The following is a 21235-nucleotide window of genomic DNA, read 5'->3' as shown; positions in this document are numbered from 1 at the left end:
AATCATAATGTCCGTTTCTTTGCTGCATTTGCCAAGTTAAATATGTTAATTGATATAAAGAGTATCAGTGAAGGGCTGGCATTGGTCTTATAAAGTGCAAAAGATGCTTCATTACATTGTAAAAAATTACATGTGAAGACAAGGATGATTATAATAAATTGATGATCTGACCCACTGTTTAGCAAGAGTAGGAATAAGACATCTGCTGCACTTTGAAACAGAGCAAATTAGGTAGATAGCACTTTACCTGACCTCTGATTGATAAAATATTAAATATAAAATACTGATAAAATAGAGATAAAATGTTAATGTTATGATTTCATATATAGTTCTGTAAATCTACCTGTAGTAAAGTTATTAATAATTACGTTGTGTTTTCTTCTTACTAACGAAATATTTGATAGGAATATTTAATAGGGCTTGATTCATTTTCTCTGAATAGGTCAGCCAAGTATATGTAGGCAGCACCCTAATAACTCAGTTGTCTTTCTGCCTATACGGCTCCCTCACGTTGAAAGGTCAATTCATCATTCTATTAATGGGCAGGTCCTTAGACAGCTAAGTCCTCATCCTAAGTGATTCATCTTTCTTTTAGCCTGATCTGTATATCTAGGCCAGCTGCAAGCTTCTAGATTGTTTTTATACCATGTCCATTACAGGTCTGTTCTCTAGTGCCTTTCCCACCTGTCCCCTGATTCTATATGATGCCTCACTCAATTTAAGTATCCTAGCCATGTTGTGCATAAAGCCCTTCAGACTGTTCCCTCCGCTGTTACTGAATCCAAGTACCACAGTGACTTTGAGGCAAGAACAAATAGCAGATTCTATCAAATTATAATGAATCATAATGAAAACCATAGTGAAAATCGTTTAGTAAAGCAAAGATGTTGAATATGACAGATCTTCCCAACATAATGCTGTTATTCAGGACCCAGAGAGCAAAGTTTTCTTACTGCTTTGCAATGACTGTACCTTCCCAGGTGTCTGCAAACACTTTTGAGATCAAATGTTTATGAAAGTTAAAAACTTTTAATTTTCTTGCCTAACTAGCTGTATGGGCAAAATGATTCTTGATGTCATCAAGACATAACATGAGGATCACAGTTGTCACCACCATTTTTCAGGTGAGAGTGCAGCTCTCACATGATGGAATCATCTAATGATAACTTCTCAAGGTAAACTTCCCATTGGAAGCTAAATTTGAAGACTGAACTATAATAGAAACATGGTGTCTTTCTATCTATCTTCTATGATATAAACATCTTTGCTTTAAGCAGAGATGCTTCTAGCCAGAGTAGGGCTGGAAGTGTCTCTGCTTTATAACTCCCAATATTCTTCACAAGTACAAGGATACAGGCAAGGAAGGAGAATCCCATGCTAATTTGATGCTAGCTACTGGGAAGACAGGAGGCTTGCACTAAGAATGCAAGTCTTCCATGAGTGCAAACAGTCCTTGTCCCAGAGCTGGTGCCTTTATTACCTCTGATGAAAGAGGTGTAAAACCAGTCATAGAACCAGCAGAGCAATGTTAGGTTATCTCTCTTCCCCCCACCAGAGTGAGTGTCATTGGCTCCAAGAGCAGGGCCTGACCCTTCTATTCTTTCTGTTTCATGATGATTTTATTTTTGTTCTCAAGATAGAATTCAAACAATCATACTTTACTTTTTAAATTTTACTTTCATTTTCTGTTTCTTTGGTGATTTTTTTTTTTTTTTTTTTTTTTTTTGCATTTTAAAATCGCTGCTGTTTGGATCCTTGTTCATCTGTAATACCCTGCTGTAAGCCTATTATTTTTTAAATACTCCTGCTGTTTATCATCTTAGCTCCCACAATGCCTTTATTTGCTAAAATGATAACTGACAAACTCAACTTCCTCGTGGTGTAACTTCTCATCTGAAGAACTGTATCAGCCAGTAGTCCTGAGAGACAAGTATACAGAAAAGCACCTTTAAACTTACCTATATATTTTGGTCCGAATTTAGGAATTTCAACTTGGAAGTGCCTCACATGTTTTGGTTGCACTTCAGGATCAGTTTGAGTCACTGGAGGTGAGTTGATGACTAGCTGATTTTGATATATTTTTTTTTTCTCCAATCTTAATTATTCTGTTATTCTGAGAAATGATAGAATGAATATACTTGCCATAATCTTCACTAACTGGTCGAAATTAAATTCTGAAAACGTTGTTTGGATTTTTTTACAGAAAATTAGCAGTATTTTTCTGCTGCCTTTCACTATGGAACTATTGATTTTATGTTGATACCTTTGTAAATTTAAAAGCTCAGCCTTCACAGTGTGTTCTCTATCTTCATCAGATAAACTCTAGGAATTATTTGCTACTAAACCTGGATATGCATTTCTTTATAAAGGTATAAATTGTTTTTTATTAAATTTTAATCAGTAGACACTATCTGAAGTGGTCAAACCTTGATATGAAAGCTATCTAAATACCTGTGTTTCATTTGCAGAATGGCTGTATCCCTTGTGCAAATTTATTCCAAAGTTTTTGATTGGGTTTAATGCCACTTATAGCACAAGAACTATTTTCTGTATCTACTTAAAATTTTGAAGTCTTTTTAATTTACTTTCTTTTGTTTCTGTCTCTCCTAATCCTCAAAAAGAAATCAGTTATGGGAAGGGCCCATGTGGAGGGGAAGAACATATATATAAATACAAGGAGGAGGAATGAGGGAAAGTGCAGGCAAACAAAAATTTCAGAAATGACTGAAGTTCTTGTCATCTCTTAAGAATCATTAACTTCATTAATACCCTCAATAAGATTTGTTGTAATTTTAACAAAGTAGTTTAGGAAAGCTGCTGACATTAAGATGATGTTTTATGAATTGCAAATAGTTATCAGTAGCATGCTTACTGTTAGTGATTTCATAATTGTTCACTTAATAGAGTGCCTGCCTCTGCAGTCAGGAAAATCATATCATTTATATACAGTTATGCTATCTGAACACCAGCAAACAACATCGTGGTATTGTAGTATTAACAAAACAAACAGAAACAAATTAAGTATTCTTTATGTTGAATAATACCTAACGTAGGAAAGGGAGTACATTCTTGCAAGTACATGCAAATTGATAGCAATTCATAGCAAGAGTATACATGGCATATAAAAAAGTGTCCATTTAAAGCTTCCAAATGGATATTTCTGAAAAAGACCTTTAATCTTTTATTCTGTGCTTGGAAGCAAGCCTTCTCACTACTCATAGGCATTCTGTCTGGAGTTACAAGTTTGTAGTTCTTCCAGTTTGTTTAAACTGCTTTTTTATTTTATTTTTCTAAAGTAAGATGCCTTCAAGCATACCAGAGTACAAGGTTTTAACATTAAATGTGTTTAAACTGCCCCAGATATCCCTTGTTTAGTTGTCATTTTTTCTGTTATTTGCCAACAGAATGTTATTTGCATTATCTTATTGGCATTCATTGTGCTGATTCTCCTTCCCAAATCTTGGAGAAGAAGCTGCTTAATAATGTTGTATAGTCAAAGGAAAGACAAAGGTATACACAGAAAATAATTTAAACTTTCAGTGAGAAGTAACATCCTATGTGTTCTCTGCTCCATTGAGGAAGAATTCTGTGATTACAACAGTTAGATAAAGAAAGCTAGGTAGGATGAATCCAGTTCCAAATTAGATTCTGATGTTTGGCAATTATATAAAAGTCCAAACTATATTTTATTAGATTTTGTTTTAAATTTTGTAGCAGAAATGCCATACAGGTCACTCTATGTCTCACACACTAAGACTTATTCATCACTTTTCTCATCACTTCTCATCACTTTTTTCACATATTGTAATTGTTGTAATTTTGTATCAGAAATAGTGTTGCCAGCAGAAGCAAGGAACTGATCATCCCTCTGTACTCAGCACAGGTGAGGCCGCACCTATGTACTGTGTTCAGTTTTGGGCCCCTCACTACAAGAAAGACATTGAGGTCCTGGAGCGTGTCCAGAGAAGGGCAACAAAGCCGGTGAGGGGTCTGGAGCACAACTCTCACAAGGAGTGGCTGAAGGAACTGGGGTTGTTTATTCTGGAGAAGAGAAGGCTCAGGGGAGACCTTATCTCTCTCTAAAACTACCTGGAGGGAGATTGTGGCAAGGTAGGGGTCTGCTTCTTCTCCTGTGTCACTAGCAATAGGACTAGAGGGAATGGCCTCAAGTTGTGGCAGGGGAGATTCAGGTTGGATGTTAGAAAAAAACTTATTCTCCAGAAGAGTTGTTAGGCACTGGAACGGGCTGTCCAAGGAGATGATTAATTTGTCATCCTTCGAGGTTTTCAAGAAATGTTTAGATGTTGTACTGAGGGATGTGGTTTAGTAGGAAATACTGATGATAGGTAGATGATTGGACAGGATGATTTTGGAGGTCTTTACCAATCTTGGTGATTCTATGATTAGTTACTTGCAATATAGTAGCATACGCTTCAGTTTGTACATTTTCCAAACAGTGTAACATCACTGTATTCTGTGGGTGGTATGGGCTTTGGAAAATCTGTTCTACTTTCATCGTCTTGATAGATTCCAAATTACCATCATCTGGAATGTATTCCATATAAGGTGAAAAAATGTTTCAATAGTCAAGGAAGAAATCAAAATATAATTACCAATAAATAATGCTATCAGTCTTCTTGAACTGTTACATCTACCTGTTATGTGATCCAGCTCACTTCTCTTTTGCATTAAGATCTGGAAAGCTAAGGTAAACACTGCAGATATTTCATTCTAATGATGTATTTTGTATTCACACAGTGTATGGTATCTTGAGGTGTAAGTGACATTTACTCAAAGGCAATTTGTTGATGTACTCATCTTCCTGTAAGTGGGGCATAAAGTTTTATGTTCTTCATTATAGACAGGGAGACGTGCAAGATGTATGCCACCCAGCTGGTAACATTAGATTTTGAATACATTACCTTGTGTGAAATGTATCCGTATTAAAACACATCTCAACAGATTAAATGTTGTAAACACCATTTTGGGGCTCTGCAGAATGCATTTGATTCTGCACAGCTGTGGACTATGTATGCAAGGGTATATTTACACAATCATTTTCATTGAAGAGATTAGCAAGATTTCTGAGTTTCATTAGAGATATTGCTAGCGTGTTTGGTCAATTGTAAAGTTATAATATGTTGAAGTATATTATGAATTGTTTATATTAATGTTGAACTATATTATGTTATGGATCTTATTTGGTGTTAATGATCATGGGATTTACAACAAGAAAAGTACAGAAAAAGTTGCTTTAAGTTGACTGATATTTGATGATTAGAATGATAATAAAAAACATGGTCCCCAAAGGTTGACTTTTATGGTGTAGCTATATTTGATAGTGTAACATTTCTCAACAAGCACTTTTCCAAAGAAAAACTGCAGCTGGTTTACTAAATAAACTATATTATTAGGCAAACAGACTCCCCAGACCATGATAAGAACCATGTTAGAAGCAGCAAACTGCAGTTGCAGTTGGGTTTGATCATCATCCAGGTACTACAGTTCAAATACAAAATTTGTGGATGATTTTTGCCATCATTAATCCATCTCTATGGTTTTCAGTGAAATGCCCCTTAAGTTGGAAAGGAATACATGACATTGTGTTTTGTTAATGTGCACGGATTAGATGAAATGTTTTTGCATAAATACATTTTATACAATTGACTATGCATAGTATAACACATTGTGCTGTTTTCTTCAGGTGTCTTGCTGGATTTTCTGGACAGTTTTGTGAAATAGAAGTTAATGAGTGTAATTCATCACCCTGTCTACATGGTTCAACCTGTGAAGATCATGTCAGTGGGTACACCTGTCAGTGTCAGAAAGGTAACCAACATTTGACGGGGAGCTGGTTAAAATTTCATCTGACTGATGAAAATTTTTGAAAATTTTAACTTCAGTATTCTTATTCTTATTCCACATACTGTCGTGCTTACATCTGCTGGGTGGAATGCAGCTGTTTTCTTGTGCTTCCATAGATCAAATTAAACAGCAATTTAGGGAAGTATGTCACAGTTAGCCCACATTGTCCTGCAGTCTCAGATTTAATCTTTTCAGGACTATATCTCATTTATAAGGCAATATATCTTTGGCTTACTAGGACTGCATTACTTTTAGGAATAAACTTACACTGAGATGAAACTTTTTATTTATTTATTTATCAATATTTTATTTTTTAAATGTTTTTTGTGTCTAAGAGACAATCAGTAATCTCTAAAGATGCTGCATTCTTGATACATGAACCACTGAGTGAAAAATTTCTGGTCTTTGACATATAGAGGGCCAGAATTCGTGATCACAACAGTCCCTTCTGATCTTCAGAGTCTGAGTTATAACCTGTCTTTCGTAGTATACACGTTTTTTCATAACTGTTCACTAATACAAATTACTTAAAAGCTAAGATGTATTTTTTATCATTATTTTGCTTCAAACACAAGAAATTAACAAATTCAAAAAAAATATTTTTTTAAGCTACTGATAATGTAAGTATATTTGAATACAGACTTTCAAAAATTGCTTACCAGCTAAGGGCTGTAACTTCTGTTTCTACACAATACAGTTTCTCTCTTAAACATTTTCCTTTCTTTTATGTACTGTTAACTGCTGTAATCTGTCTATACCTCCACTTTTCTTTCCTCAGTATGATGATTATGCACAAATTTAGCAGGTTAGAAAGATAAAAAATTAAAATAGGTATTTCCATACACTTTCAGTTTAAATTTCAGGGGAAAAAAAAAAAAAAAAAAAAAAAAAAAGTGGCTTGGTTTGCACTCTGCAAATCTGAGAAGATATTAGAAGTTTCAGGGAACATTTTACCCTTGACTATTCATAGACACAAGAGAGCTAACAATACAGATAATTCTGTAGGTGAAGGGAAACCTGTGAAGTCAGTTAATTCAGTTAATCAAGAATATATCCAAGTTTTATTCATTTGTTTACCTATGTCTCTATGGAAATAAATATCAGCAAATATTCATTTCCCCAAGAGATTTTCAGTAGAGTATGAATGTAACGTCTTTATTGTTTGGGTTCTGACTTTTTACTGCTTTTTTTTTTTTTTCCCCTCTACTTGGGGAAACCACAGTTCAAAGATATTTCATTGTACTATCTCCCATATACTGTATAAATAGATGTGAGGATTAATTATAGTTGCTCATAGCTTTATGTTTGATTGATGGTTCTAGATTTTAGTGTTCTTTTATTTGTGTCTTTTTCTTGGCAGGATGGGAAGGCTTGCATTGCGAGTTAGATGTTGATGAGTGCACATCCAACCCCTGTATACATGGCATCTGTGTTCAGAGTGACCCCAGTTTTGGTTATTCCTGTTTTTGCAAGCCAGGATTTGTGGTGAGCTGCTAACATTCTTTCTTCTCCTTTACTTAACCTGACTATTTGTTGTTGCACAGAAAATGCTGTATGTAATCCCTTTCCACTTTATCCTCACTTAGATAAAACCTGGCCTTGCAGAAAAATTCAATATTTTGCAGTGTTGGTCTTTATTTTGTTTACTCATTTTATTAACTCTAACATTCCAGAGAACCATATACCACAGAGAACCATATTCACAAAAAGTAAAAAAGACTTATTGTATGTAGTGGCTTTATCAGTCATCAAAATACATTAATATTTTTACATATGTATTAAGATTAGTCATATTTCAGACTGTCCTACAGATTTATGTTTTGAAAATGAGTTCCCTGAAAGTAAATCAATTTCTTTGAATGCTTATCCCTGTGGGCTTTAGTCCTGTGTTTTATTTTCTCTACTTAACATCTCAAAAGAATCCTCTGACGATGGTTTGATGTGTTAGGTTATTTATCTAAGATTGAAATTTTCACTCTGTCTCTGCCACTTTATGCTTTTTCTTAATGCTATTGGAGATGTGCAGTAGATATCTACAATTTGAGCTTGTAATTCACCTTATTACATTTCAAGTTTAAATTATTAGTATAATTTAATATTTTGGGGTTAGTAACAAGGACAGTAAGGAGTATATGATCTTTTACCTAAAAAAACTTTAATTATTTTTTACCTCTACAACTCTAACTTTGATACTATTAATTGATTTTCTTTATAAATTATGACACTAAGGATGATCAGAGGGCTGGAGCACGTCTCCTGTGAAGAAAGGTTGAGAGAACTGGGCTTGTTTAGCTTGGAAAAGAGAAGGCTTCAGAGAGACCTCACTGTGGCCTTCCAAGGGAACTTGAAGGGAATGTATGAACAGGAAGGGGAATAGCTGTTTGCAAGGGTGGATAGTGATAGGGTAGATAGTAATAGGACAGGAGAGGTTTAGGTTAGATATTAAGAGGAAGTTTTTCGCTTAGAGGGTGGTGACACACTGGTACAGGTTGCCCAAGGAGGTTGTGGATGCCCCTGGAGGCATTCAAGGCCAGGCTGGATATGATTCTGGGCAGCCTGGTCTAGTGTTTGGTGACCATGCACATAGCACGAGGTTGAAACTATATGATCATTTGGTGGTTCTTTTTAACTCAGGCCATTCTATGATTCTATGAATTATGCTAATTTTAATTTCTATTCATTATTTGATTGCTGTATTGAAGACTGTAAAACAGAAGGAAAAAATTGCTGTGAATAGGACTCCTATTTACCTTCACAAATTCTGTGCAAACAAGTGAAGAAAGAAAGAAATTTTTGGACTTAATAAAGTTGTAGGGTTTTCTCCCAAAGCAGAAATTTGTTTAAAATCAGTGAGAGAAAAACAAACCATATAATAGAGCAAAAAAGAAAAAAAAGTGGGAAAAACTTCTGTCAATCCTCAGTTCTTCTCAGGCAAAGTATTCATCTTTGTCCCTTATGCACATTCTCTCCCATTGTAGCTGAATATCCAAGTACATGTCTAAGAGTACAAGTGTTGACTGGGCTTCTCCATAAGAGAAGGCAAAGCTGAAGCCAAGGAGCAGAGAAGCAGGTGTGGTCTATGTCCTTACAGACAGGGACTGGAGTCCCACAGTACCTGAACAAGGAAAGCAGAGTAAGTCTAGTGATGATGGTAACCACGTTCATTCAGAAAGTTCAAGGGCTGAGCATGGTCATAAGGCAAGCCTGAGGTTAAGCCAGGATGTGAATGTAGCAAGGTCGTGATCAACTAAGTGCTAGGTTTGCTATAGTAGACTTTGCCTTCACAGTAAGCTACAATTTTCGTTTATGTTTAGATTAAGGGTCAGTGACAAATATCTGAGTGTAAATGAAGCTTCTGAGATCATGAAAGTGAGACATCTCTCATGTCTTTCTCACATTTTAGCTCTTTTCACAGCTTTCCAATCCAAAGTTTCACAGCTGCACCATACCAGAGCTGACCTTGAGCTGAGGGAACTAAACCAGTGAGTGGTATGGAAGAGGATGCAGTAGCAGATTGCAGAAGTATTAGTGACAGGTTGATTAGATTCTCAGTAATAAATAATATCACATTATCACATCAGTAAGCACTGATGTGATCCCCAACCATGAGCATTCTCTTTTCCAGGCTGAACAAGCATCAGTTCTCTCAGCCTCTGCTATATGGAAGGTGTTCTGACTTGTAATGATCTTTTTTGGCTCTTTGCTTGCCTCTCTCCAGTACCTTCATATCTCTCTTGTACTAGGAAGCCCAAAAGTGGACACAGTACTCTAGGTGTGGCCTCACCATTACTGCGTAGAGGGAGGGCATCATTTCTTTACTTAATGGCAGTGTTTGACTCACCCAGTGCTGCCATTGTTGTTGATCTTCTTTGGTAGAGGTGCTTATTGTTGGACTGTGTTCATTTTTGTCATCCACCAAGACAAAAGCTGCTTTCTAGTGTGTCAGCCTCCAGCACATACTGGTGAATGGAGCTTTTCTATCCCAGGTGCAGAGCTTTGCATTTCTCATTCTTGAGTTTCCCGAGATCTCATATTTCTTCAGCCTCTTGAGGTCCATGTAATAGAAGTAGACTCATCTGACTTATCAACCATTCCTCCTTGATTGTGTGTCACATGGAAACTTACACCTCTAGGGTGATACTAGTCTCCAGGGTACAATGTTAGCGACTGGCCTTCAGCTTGACTTTGCACTGCTGATTCCTAGCAAGAGGCCTTTCAGCCTGATAGTTCAGTCAGCTTTTAGCAAATTTTGCCATCCATTCTTTTAATCCCTTTTTTACTGGCTTGTCTGTAATAATATAATGGGAGAAAGCGCTGAAAGCTTTACTAACCTTGGAATAGAAAACGTTCACTGCTCTCCCCTCATCTGCAAAGCCAGTTGTCTTGTCATAAAAAGCTATTAAGTTGGTAAAAGCACAATTTCCTGTTCATAGCTCATTGTTGACCATTTCTAATCATGCTCATGTTTGTCCTTTCTCTGCACAGAAATCATAAAATCATAGAATCATAGAATGATTAGTTTTGATGGGGACCTTTAAGATGATCTAGTTCCAACCCCCCTGCTATAGGCATGGACACTTGCCTCTGAAAATGGTTTCTAGGAGTACTTAGAACATCAGCTGCCCAGAAACTGAGGTGAGGCTGACTGGCCTGTAATTCCCTGGATGTTCCTTCTTGCCAGTCTCGAAGATGGGAGAGTCATATGCATTCTTCCAGTTGCCAGGAATTTCTCTCATTTGCAGTGACTGACTATCTGTAGTTTTTTTAAACTTGTATTTTACCATAAATCATGTACTAGTGCATACAGTCTGACTAAATTTACTGATGATCTAGTGAAAGAAGGAATACAAATTTCGTAGGGAGCTTTTTTGCATAGTACTATGGAGATAGTTGATACTTCCCTGTAGTTCATAGCAACTTCTGTTGTGATTGTCTTCAAAAGCAGGTTGGCTTTGAAAACAAGGTCAGGATGGAGAATATATAATTTGAGAAATACTGTATTTTTATTTGGAAAATACTCAGATCTTCATGAGAAAATAATGCAAAATGCATTGGTACAAGTCCATGTTTCATTGCACTGTCGAGAAAAAAAGTAGAAATAAGTCAAAAAACAAGGATAGGTTCATCTTTTTTCAAATTACTCTTCTAAATGTTACCCTGGCTTAGGGATTCTCTGAATTACTCATTGCTAGAAAATGCAATGGCATTTTTGGCTTTATCAGATATAAAATCTTCTTGTTTTCTTCATGTATTTTTCCTCCTATATTCCTTATGAGCTTGCTGAAGGTGGGACTAGGTAGATATTTTGTCTAAACTCTGGAGACCATTCTTCTATTACTATGTAGCTCGAGCATTACCTATGTAATATGAACAAACTTGTAAAGAAGAAAGAAGTTACAAATTTCTAAGGTAGCTGGAATTTAAGATTTCTTTACTTTTATTCTGTTAACCACTGTTCCATCTTAAGTCCATAGATTCCACTGTGCTTCGGGAATTGCACAATTCTCAATTGCACAATAGAGAAATGCAAAAATAGTAAAAGGTGCAATGTGCCTATCTTCAGTTTGAAAACCAAAGACACTTGGGGTCTAAACATCTCAGTATGAATATTTGGTAGGCCCCCAGTAGATTCTGGTTCTTAACTATTAGTCAATATGAAGTAGATACAGTGGAATTCCCTAAGGAGTCATTATTCAATTCAAGCTAACGTGTATGTTAAATACATCTTCTGTAGTCTATATATGCAATGTTATCTGAAGTATGTATCATAAAGTATGGATCATGAATTTTCTCAGAAAGTTTGGGAATAAGAACATTATCAGTAATGTATGGGATAAATATTTACTTTTTAAATGGAAGGATCTATGGAAGCATACCTACTTTTAAATATAAATCTGCAGCATTTTCCTTCTGGAAATTGTTTAACTAAAGCATTTACAGTCCCTTTCAATGCTATGAAATTTATCTGTGACAATTCAATATACCCTTCATGCACAGAGGAGTTTATGCACATCTGCTTCGTTTTCACAAGTCATAAAATCATAATAAAATACTGCTCACTATTGCATGTTGTAATAATAAAAGTACACTAATTTGTCAAAATGAAAGTCAGAATGAAGTGCAAGTTTTACAGCAGTAAGAAAGATTATTAGGCAGAAATCTTATTCACATAACTAACTGATCATTTGCACTATGTATGGAATTAGAATAGAGTGAGGAAGAAATATTTTTATACAGATGTCTAAGATATAAATTGGCCTGCTGTTCCTTCATGTTTTAAAAGACTGATATAGCCAGAGATTTTATAAGATGCTGTGAATTTACCAGTCAGCTCACCTTCCTGCCAAAATAAATCGAGTACTTGATTGAAGCAAACATGAATGCATCTAAATCAGTTTAAAACACTCTGCTAAAACCTCTTCCACTTCAAATGTTGAACTGACATCCTTCTAAAAAAATGTGAGTTTCATAGTCCCTATTCCTGCCTTTTGTGTGCCCTGCTGTTTCCTCTTATCATAAACAAATGTTGGTAGAAATCTCAGAAGTGTTTCAAGCTCTTTGAAAAAAATCAGACCAGATGGACAAGAGAAAACTCGTATCCATCTCATGTAAGGGAAAGTGTTCAATCAGCACATGCTTATTGAATGCTGCTTGAGATTTGAGATATGCCCCAGTTCTGGGAGAAGCTTCAATTGGAATTTGCATCTCTTAGATTTTAAGCATGTTACACACTCTTCACAGGATATCAGGCTTCAGCAGTTTATATTCAAAGAGCATATTTATTCAATGCATCAGTGTGGCTGAGAATTTTGTTTCTGAGGCTAACATAATAATACTTCATTGTTAAAACATTTGTGATTCTAGTTAGGCAGTTTCACAGGTTTTTTCTTTTTCTTTTTTTTTTTTTTTTTTTTTTTTTTTTTTTGTAGTTGCAAGGATGATGTTAGTTTTTTACCTCTTTTGCTAGTGTTCTAGAGAGTGCAAAGTAAACTGTAGAAATATAAAATGTTTTATATATTGCTCCAACTTCCAAAAAATTCTGTTTTCAGCTTGTCATGATTTTCCAGGCTTCTTATGACATCTATTAAGTGAAGGCAGGAAACTCAGATGACTGAGCAGAAGGTCTGAGAAGATCAGGCTTACTCCTTTATTTCAAAAAAGGGGAAAAATCTTCCCCTACCTGACATTCTCCATTTTGAAAGTAGGAATTGCATCCAAAAGATGTTGGAAGGATACTTTTTATATCTAACCACCAGTGGTTTGGTGCTTTCTGAAGTTTATTGACATTGCTGCCCAAGGCTCCCTCTGTCAACAGCTGTTTAAGGCAGCAGAGAAGAGGCAGCAGATGATGTAAAACTTTGGTTACTTTTCCTCTTCCCCCTCCCCCCCCTATTTATGGAAAGAAGGTTGCTGCTTTCTCTGTTCTGCTGGCCTATGGCATGATTCTTTCTTCAAAATTTTCTTCCCCTATGCCTCAATGTAATGGCCTCAAGTTACACCAGGGGAGGTTCAGATTGGATATTAGGAAAAAATTATTCTCTGAACAGGATGCTCATGAAGGTGGAGGAATCACCATCCCTGGAGGTGTTCAAGCAATGTGCAGATGTGGCACTTAAGGATATGGTTAGTGGGAATGGTGGTGTTGGGTTGATGGATGGACTTTGATGATCTTAGACGTCCTTTCCAACTTTAGTGATTCTATTATTCTTTAATGTAGCTAGAAATGATGATGATAAAATTATTGACAAGCCCAACCATCAATGCCATCAGTTATTGGAAAATGTAGCATACGGGGTTGATTATGTGTCAGATTATATAACATCAGAGATGCTTGCCTTTCAGGGATGATGTTATACATATTTTAAATACCTATCCAAATGCAGGAGATCCATCTACGTTAACAAAGTCAGCTCTCTCATTGTGTAGCCCACTAGTTCATTACAGCAGAAGTGAAGATAAAACGAACATAGGCTGGATTCAGTGTATACTTATTTCACACCTCAATAGTGCATTTAATTCACATAATTATTGCAGTGAAATTTTTAATGTATTATTAGAAAGAATATTTCAGACTTCCCATGAATTGTTATCCTCGATAAAATTAAAGCTCCAATTTAAAACTGCTGCTACACTTGTATTTTTCAAAGAGTAAACTACAAACCAAATATATTAAAATGGTGCTGTATGAAGATTTGTTAACTGGCAACAACTAATGAAATACAAAAGAAAACATATCTTTGATTTGACAATCAGCGATTCGTAGGTTTTCAGACAGCTAAGTCAGTACAGTTCTCTGTATAACTATATACTAACTTCTTAAATTGAGGTTGCACCTTTATATAAAGATGATTATTTTAATTGGCAAGACCAGTATCTTTGATACTTTACAAATACACATTTGTGGGGAAACAACTTTTATGGATAATTTGTAGTACTGAGTGGGAATAAAAAATACCATTTAGCTAAAAATTTAAATGTACAACTATGCTATTAAATTACTTGAGCAGTATTTTCCAGTTGATTAGATTTGCTTTTGAAAATGTGAACATTTTAATATAAGCAAACAACAATTTAGAATCAAAAGAAAGCAATAATTTGAACTAGCATGACTATGAAATGCAAATTGACTTCAAAAATGGCTTTTTAAAAATTCTCTTTCAGGGACGAAGCTGTGAGCTTAATTACAATGATTGCCTTATACAATCCTGCTCCAGTGGGTTTCTTTGCGTTGATGGAATAAACAATATCACCTGTTTACCTACTATCCTCCAAAGTAAGAAAACAGAAATGGCTGAATTTCCTACTGAAATTTTAGATAATGACCTTCCAGCAGCATTAGCAGTATCTATGGAACTTTGGTCTAAACATGGTATTCCTGATTTTCATACAGAAGAGGTGGCCCAAGGTAAGAAAACTGTGCTTTGGAGTCATGTTTATATCAAGTTTTTTTCCCTGTTTGTGCTTTTGTTTACATGGTAAGAATATTCTATTTTATTTTATTCTTCAGCATGTTGTTTTTTGCTTCCTATACTATTCTTTGTTCTTGTAATTTAATCCATTGTCCTTTCTTAATTACACGTTTATACATAATTGGAAAATTGCTTTTTCTCTTGTGAACATTTTTCTCCAACATCTTGCGTACCCAACAAGGAAAAGTGCACTTGCTCTTAGATTGGTTTTCTGTTTGCTTTCTTAAAGAGTAAAATTTCATGTGCCTCATATAATGCTCAGCTTTTTCTGACCCTAATGCCAATCTTCCCTTCTTTCTTCTGGAATACTTTACTTTACTTTCTGGGGACTTTGTTTTTCCTTTTCAAGTTCACATATTTTCTGAGTGCTTATTTTTCTGTACATCTAGATAGTTTTGCACTAAAAATGTCAGGAATGAGCCTCTGCTATTCTGACAGTTTCTAGTGTGATTTTTGGGGAATCCCAAAATTGTCCCTATTTTTACTTTTTAAAAATATCTTAAGTAAACACCAGTTGTAACAGTTTACTTTGAAGATTGCATCTTCATTGTCACACAGCACGCATGTCTTTGTCCTTATCCTTTTTTTTTCAGAATTATTTAATATAAAATCTTTCAAAGTATTTACTTGTATAAGTAAGCCAGGATTTCTGTTTTTATTTTTATAAGTTTAACTGAGTATTTGATTTCTGTACAGACTAGTCTTTTTGAAGGTATACCTTAAAAGTTGTTTGTTTTGTCTAATTAATAGGTAATATTCCTTCTTGATGTAGGTAATGAGGCTGACAAAAAATACAGTTACTAAATGCAGTTGCATCTGTACCTCTCCCAGAATACCATGTCATCTACTGTGCTGGTGTTCTCAACGGATAAGATGTGTAATTCATTCATTTTATATTGATTCACAGGAGCAATGGATTTAGAAAATTTAATACTTCTGCTCTGAGGTGCACCATTTGTTCTGGTGCTGGCCCTCATATAAAATATGAATAATGGGAGGGTTTGCATTTACTCAGCTCTTGAGGTCACTAAAACCATTTCTATGCTTTTATTAAAAATATGATTTACAGAGTTGTATTTGCTATATAATACCTTGGTAAGACTGCATGAGGTTCTAGTGGTCACGTAATATGCTGCACAATCAATCTGCTTGGGCGTTCATTTTTTTCCTCCCTTCCCTTTTCCTTCCCATCTCCTTCTCTTCTTCTTTCTTAACATGTTTACCAATATGTATCTAAAAAAGCACACACTTTTAGCTGAGGGATACTTCTGATTACCAGTCTGGCTAAGTTAAACTACAAAATAGAAAGACTAAGTATCACTTCAGAGTTAAACTGTGTTTAAGATAGAAAAATCAACCGATGTTACCTCTTCACGCGTTGTTTTGCTGTTCAGCCCAGTAAAAACAAAGACTAATATCACAGCTGTATCACATGTGGCTACCAAATACTTTCACAGATATAAGACAGTACTTCTTTCCCAGTATATTTATGATATTCATTTATCATTATTCATTTAATTCATTTATCACACTTTCTGTTTCTCTTACACAGCTTTAATTGCTAGAGCAGCACCAGGCTGTTCCTTTGTCTGCTGGAGACACAACTTCAGTAATTAGTAACATTCCAGATACTTCAGAAGAATTAAATAGCGAGTCATTGGTCTCCCATGGATAACGGTTTACTACTTCTACAAGTGTGCCGTCAGTTCTCTCTTGGTTGTTGCAAAATGAATCCTGAAGAATTATCAGATGTCTTTTCAGGATCAGAAGAGCAATAAAGATTGCAAAGTCCTTCAATAATTTCTGATTTGCCTACTAAGATATTTATTTAAAAACAGAAATCTCTCCTTACTTCGTTAGTTATTCATGAAACTCAAATGCAAACATATCTTCCTAGTTAATATCTAGCTATTACTTTTCATCCATCAGCCAGACTTGCAAACATTAAATCACAGTCTACTGATTCTTTAAGTGAATTAAGCCGGATATGAGCAACATATTCTTTGACTGGAATAAAACTCTTTGATGTATTCCCAGATCAAATTCTGCACAGCAAACAGTCTCCATTTTATGAGGCATTTTAGGTGTACTCAGAAATATTAAACAGCTGGTATGCACTAATGGGAGCTACTGCTATTACTTCTGGGTATTTATTTTCTTCATCAAGCAGAATAACATCATCAGTGGAGTTCATAGAAATTCATCCTCGTATCCCACTGCAGAAAATACACACACTGATAAGACTGTCTCTGCTGCTTTTATCTTCACAAGAATCATATACTCAATTTCTATCTACTGCCTATAGAAACCTCAGTTATAGACTTACTGGTTGAATATCCTAAAAAAGTTTAATTCCCAGTATTTTGTAGTGACAGGTAATGTTACTCAGTTTTATCTGTACAAAGTGTCTGCAAATATAAATTCATAAAATATTAGTAACAAAGTATTGATCTTTCACAAGCCATCCTGTTTTAAGTTCCCCTTACAAGATATTAGCAACACTGTTCTGCAGTGCATGAACTGAGCAGACACTGTCGTTCATGTTAAGGAATTTCGTATGTGAGTAAACACTTTTATCAAGACTTGACCACATATCTGCAGTGGGCTCAGTTTCAGGCCTTCACTAACATTAATGTCCATTCTTGAGTTTCTTTTATCTATTCAGACAACTTTTTGAAGTGATGGAGCGCTTTTAAACCAAGGTAAAAGTATCCATCACAGTTACATGGCACTTGAACGGAGCAGCTCGTTCAATGGATATGACACCTTAAAACTCTTAAAAATAAGAGTTAAAATAACACCTTAAAAATAAGGTCATATTTAAAAGAACATATGAAAAACTATGAGTTCTAGAATTAAATATGAGGTAATACTGATTAGTTTGCACTATTTTTTTAATACTGTTCCTTTATAAAAATACTTAATACAAAATGAATACTAATCAATAGAAAGAGAGGCTTTTGATCCTCCCCCTCTACTCTGCCCTGGTGAGGCCTCATCTGGAGTACTGCGTCAGTTCTGGGCTCCCCAGTACAAAAAAGACAGGGATCTCTTGGAAAGAGTCCAGTGGAGGGCCACAAAGATGGTGAAGGGCCTGGAGCATCTCTCCTATGAGGAAAGGCTGGATGAACTGGGTCTGTTCAGCCTTGAGAAAAGAAGACTGAGAGGGGACCTGATCCAGGTCTATAAATATCTAAGGTGGGGGGGGGGGGGGGGGCAGAATGGCGAGGCCGGACTCTTTTCAGTGGTGAGTGGAGACAGGACAAGGGGAAACGGCCGGAAACTGCAGCATAGGAAGTTCCGCACGAATGTGCGCAAGAACTTCTTTACAGTGAGGTGACGGAGCACTGGAACAGGCTGCCCAGGGAGGTGGTGGAGTCTCCTTCTCTGGAGATGTTCAAGACCTGCCTGGATGCCTACCTGTGCGACCTGCTGTAGGGAACCTGCTTTGGCAGGGGGGTTGGACTCGATGATCTCTGGAGGTCCATTCCAACCCCTACGGTTCTGTGATTCTGTGATTCTGTGATATTCAGTATTTTGGCTTTCCTTGCTTGAGGCTTTATTTAGGAGAAAGGAGAAAAAAAAAAACATAGAGGGGTGTATTATTTAATTAATTAAAATCACTTAGAAAAATTAAAATGTATTATCGGCTATGAATGTGTAAAGAGGTTTCAGAAGAAGATTTTTCTTTCCCTGTGAGTGTTTGTCCATGTAAATTCCATTGCCGATGTGCATACATAAGTAAACAGATAAAATTCTTTCTGTCAGAAACACGCTTATGCTCATGAGGCCAAGTTGTCCAAGCAGGTCTTCTTCGTTGTGTATTACCAGTTGGTCAATATATGAATCAACACAGAAGTTTGAAATCTATTGAATAATGCAGGCTTAAGATGGAGGGAGGGGGCATCCATAACCTCACTGGGCAACCTGTTCCGTGTCTCATCAGCCTCCCAGTAAAGAATTTCTTCCTAAAAGCTAGTCTAAATCTATCTACCCCCTTCCAGTTTAAAACGAATTCCTCCTCAGCTTTCCTGTAGGCCCTCTTCAAGTACTGGAAGGCTGATATAAGGTCTCCTCAGAGCTTTCTCTTCTCCAGGCTGAACCAGCTCTTGTAGGGGAGGTGCTCTAGCCCTCTAATCTTCTTCATGGCCCTCTTCTGGACAATGTTAATCATCTCTGTCACCCTCTGCTGGACTCTTTCTAAGTGATTCCTGTCTTTTTTGAACTGGAGAGACCAGAACTGGACACAGTATTCCAGATGTGACCTCACTGAGGCGGAGTATATGGGATCTACTCCTTGACCTGCTGGCCATGCTGTTTTAATACATCCCAAAATACTATTGGCTTTTTTGACCATGATGGCTAGGATTAGTCTGCTTTCTGTCAAGGTCTTCTACACATGTCCTTCTCTGCAGTGCTCCTCTCCAGCAGGTCAGCCCCTAACCTGTACTAATGCACTTCCCCAGGTGTAAGACTCTAGGCTTGTTTTTGTTGAACTGCATCAATTTCCTCTCTGTCCAAATCCCAAGTCTTGTTAAATGGCAGCACAGTCTTCTGCTGTGTTAGTTACTCCTCCCAGCTTTGTATCATTAGCAAACTTGCTGAGGGTGGACTCTGTCCCTTTATCCAGGTCAGTGAAGATATTGAGCAAGACCAGACCCAGCACTGATCCCTAGGGAATCCTGCTAGTTACTTCCAGCTAGACTGCACCACTGATCATAACCCATTGAGCTCTGCCAGTCAGCCAGTTCTCAGTCTGCCCCACTGTCCACTCATATAACTCTTTTGTGTATAATATTCTTCTTCTCTTCGTTCTGTTTTTGGAAAAGGAGGTGACTGTTAGGCTGACTTTTCTGTTAAAACTTGTGGATAGCAAAGGTCACGTGTCTAGAAGACTCAAAAGAGTATAACCAGAAATCAGCATTAACAACACATCTCAGAGAACTAGAGCTTCTACACATACAATAAATGGTTTTACTTATGTTATTTCTGAAGACTAAAATGCTTAATAATCATACTTCATTGAACTGGATTTTCATCCTTTGACTGTACCACATATGGCTATTGCCTAAGGGCTATATTATATATGGAAAGCGTATGTTATAATACATGTTAGTCTTTTCCAAAACTGTGTGACATGCAAAGGGATATATGAAAATGTAGTTAGTAATAGTCAAATTGGCACATACTACAAAGCTTCTTATAAAATCTTTCTCTGACAATTTTTTTGTGTCTTGCTCCTATTCAGTTCTTAATAATTAAATGCTCTTAGATGAAAGCAAAATTCAATGCTTTCTTTGTTTTCTGCACATAGATTCCCATAAAAAGAAATGCTTTTCCATCCTTCTTAATTAAGTTCTGTCCGTTTATATGAAGCAATAGGTGCTGAGGTTTCTGGTGTTTTTTTTTAAGCTTTTGCTTTGTAATTCTGTTTTATCATATTGGTTTGTGTCTGTTACATTCACTAGAGCTGCTATCACTTTCATGACTATTTTAAACTTTATTTTTTATCAGGTCTGTCAGATAGCATTATTCAATCCATTATGTTTAGTTTCCCTGCTCTCAGTAGCTGTAATCATATGCTAAGTTTAAAAGCATCTTGTTATATCTGATACATCAAGGAAGGAAATAATTTTAACATGGTTAAGATGCCACCTGTGTAGATCAATGTGGAATTTCATGGTAAGTGAGTGCATTGAAACATTCACATTTTTGTACTGTATCTGTAACTGCTGGAAGCTTCAGTTTGGGAGCTTTCCATATTTTGATCAGAAGCAGTCACTATCCCAAGTGGATACCAACCAAGCACCCATAGACAAGTTAATGTAAGCCTGGCCCATTTCTGTTTTTCTTCAAGTGCAAACTGCTGCCATGCAAGTGAAAGCATTTTTACAACCTGTAACTTTGTTGTTTTTTTTTTACTCTGCTTCCTCCTCAGACTTGGGCAAGCAAAACAATGTACACGAGTGTTATAACATTAAAAGAAAAAGAAAAAAAAAGTAAACAAATGAAAAAGACTGTTGTGTTTTGGTGTTCTTTTAAGAGATACATAATTTCTTAATTTCTAAGTTTCTGTGTGAGAATGAAAATGAATACATGAATATTCTGCAGTTTGCAAGGGCTCCTCCAAAAGTAACACTTCCTATTTGTATTGCTTGCCTATAGTGTCAGAGGCAGATGGTGGCATGGCAGTAGAGGTTGAACCTTCCCACCATTATTCCATTACATGTTGTTGCCATGTGACAGATGACAGCAGAGCAGCAGTCTGACAAAATGGCATCTGACATGGAAGTGCATATGAAGCAAAGGGGTGTTACTGAATTTCTCCAAATGGAACAAAAATGCCCCTATTGACATTCATTTACACTTGCTGAATGTTTATGGAGACCAAACAGTGGCTA

The 21235-nt window shown here is 36.2% G+C and overlaps 1 long non-coding RNA gene across 1 annotated transcript; it reads left to right on the top strand.

Annotated features, from left to right (window-relative positions):
• The first annotated feature begins 2314 nt into the window (after positions 1–2314).
• LOC128089469 (uncharacterized) lies at positions 2315–16634 on the top strand. The gene is made up of 5 exons (XR_008210517.1): positions 2315–2369; positions 5705–5829; positions 7226–7350; positions 14527–14770; positions 16387–16634. It is a non-coding gene; the product is annotated as an uncharacterized LOC128089469 (long non-coding RNA).
• The last annotated feature ends 4601 nt before the right edge of the window (positions 16635–21235 follow it).

Source organism: Tympanuchus pallidicinctus, unplaced genomic scaffold (assembly GCF_026119805.1).
Source record: "Tympanuchus pallidicinctus isolate F22 unplaced genomic scaffold, pur_lepc_1.0 scaffold1, whole genome shotgun sequence".
Lineage (NCBI taxonomy): Eukaryota > Metazoa > Chordata > Aves > Galliformes > Phasianidae > Tympanuchus > Tympanuchus pallidicinctus.
Note: the sequence above shows the minus strand (reverse complement) of the source record. Positions and strands in the feature narration are given on the sequence as shown.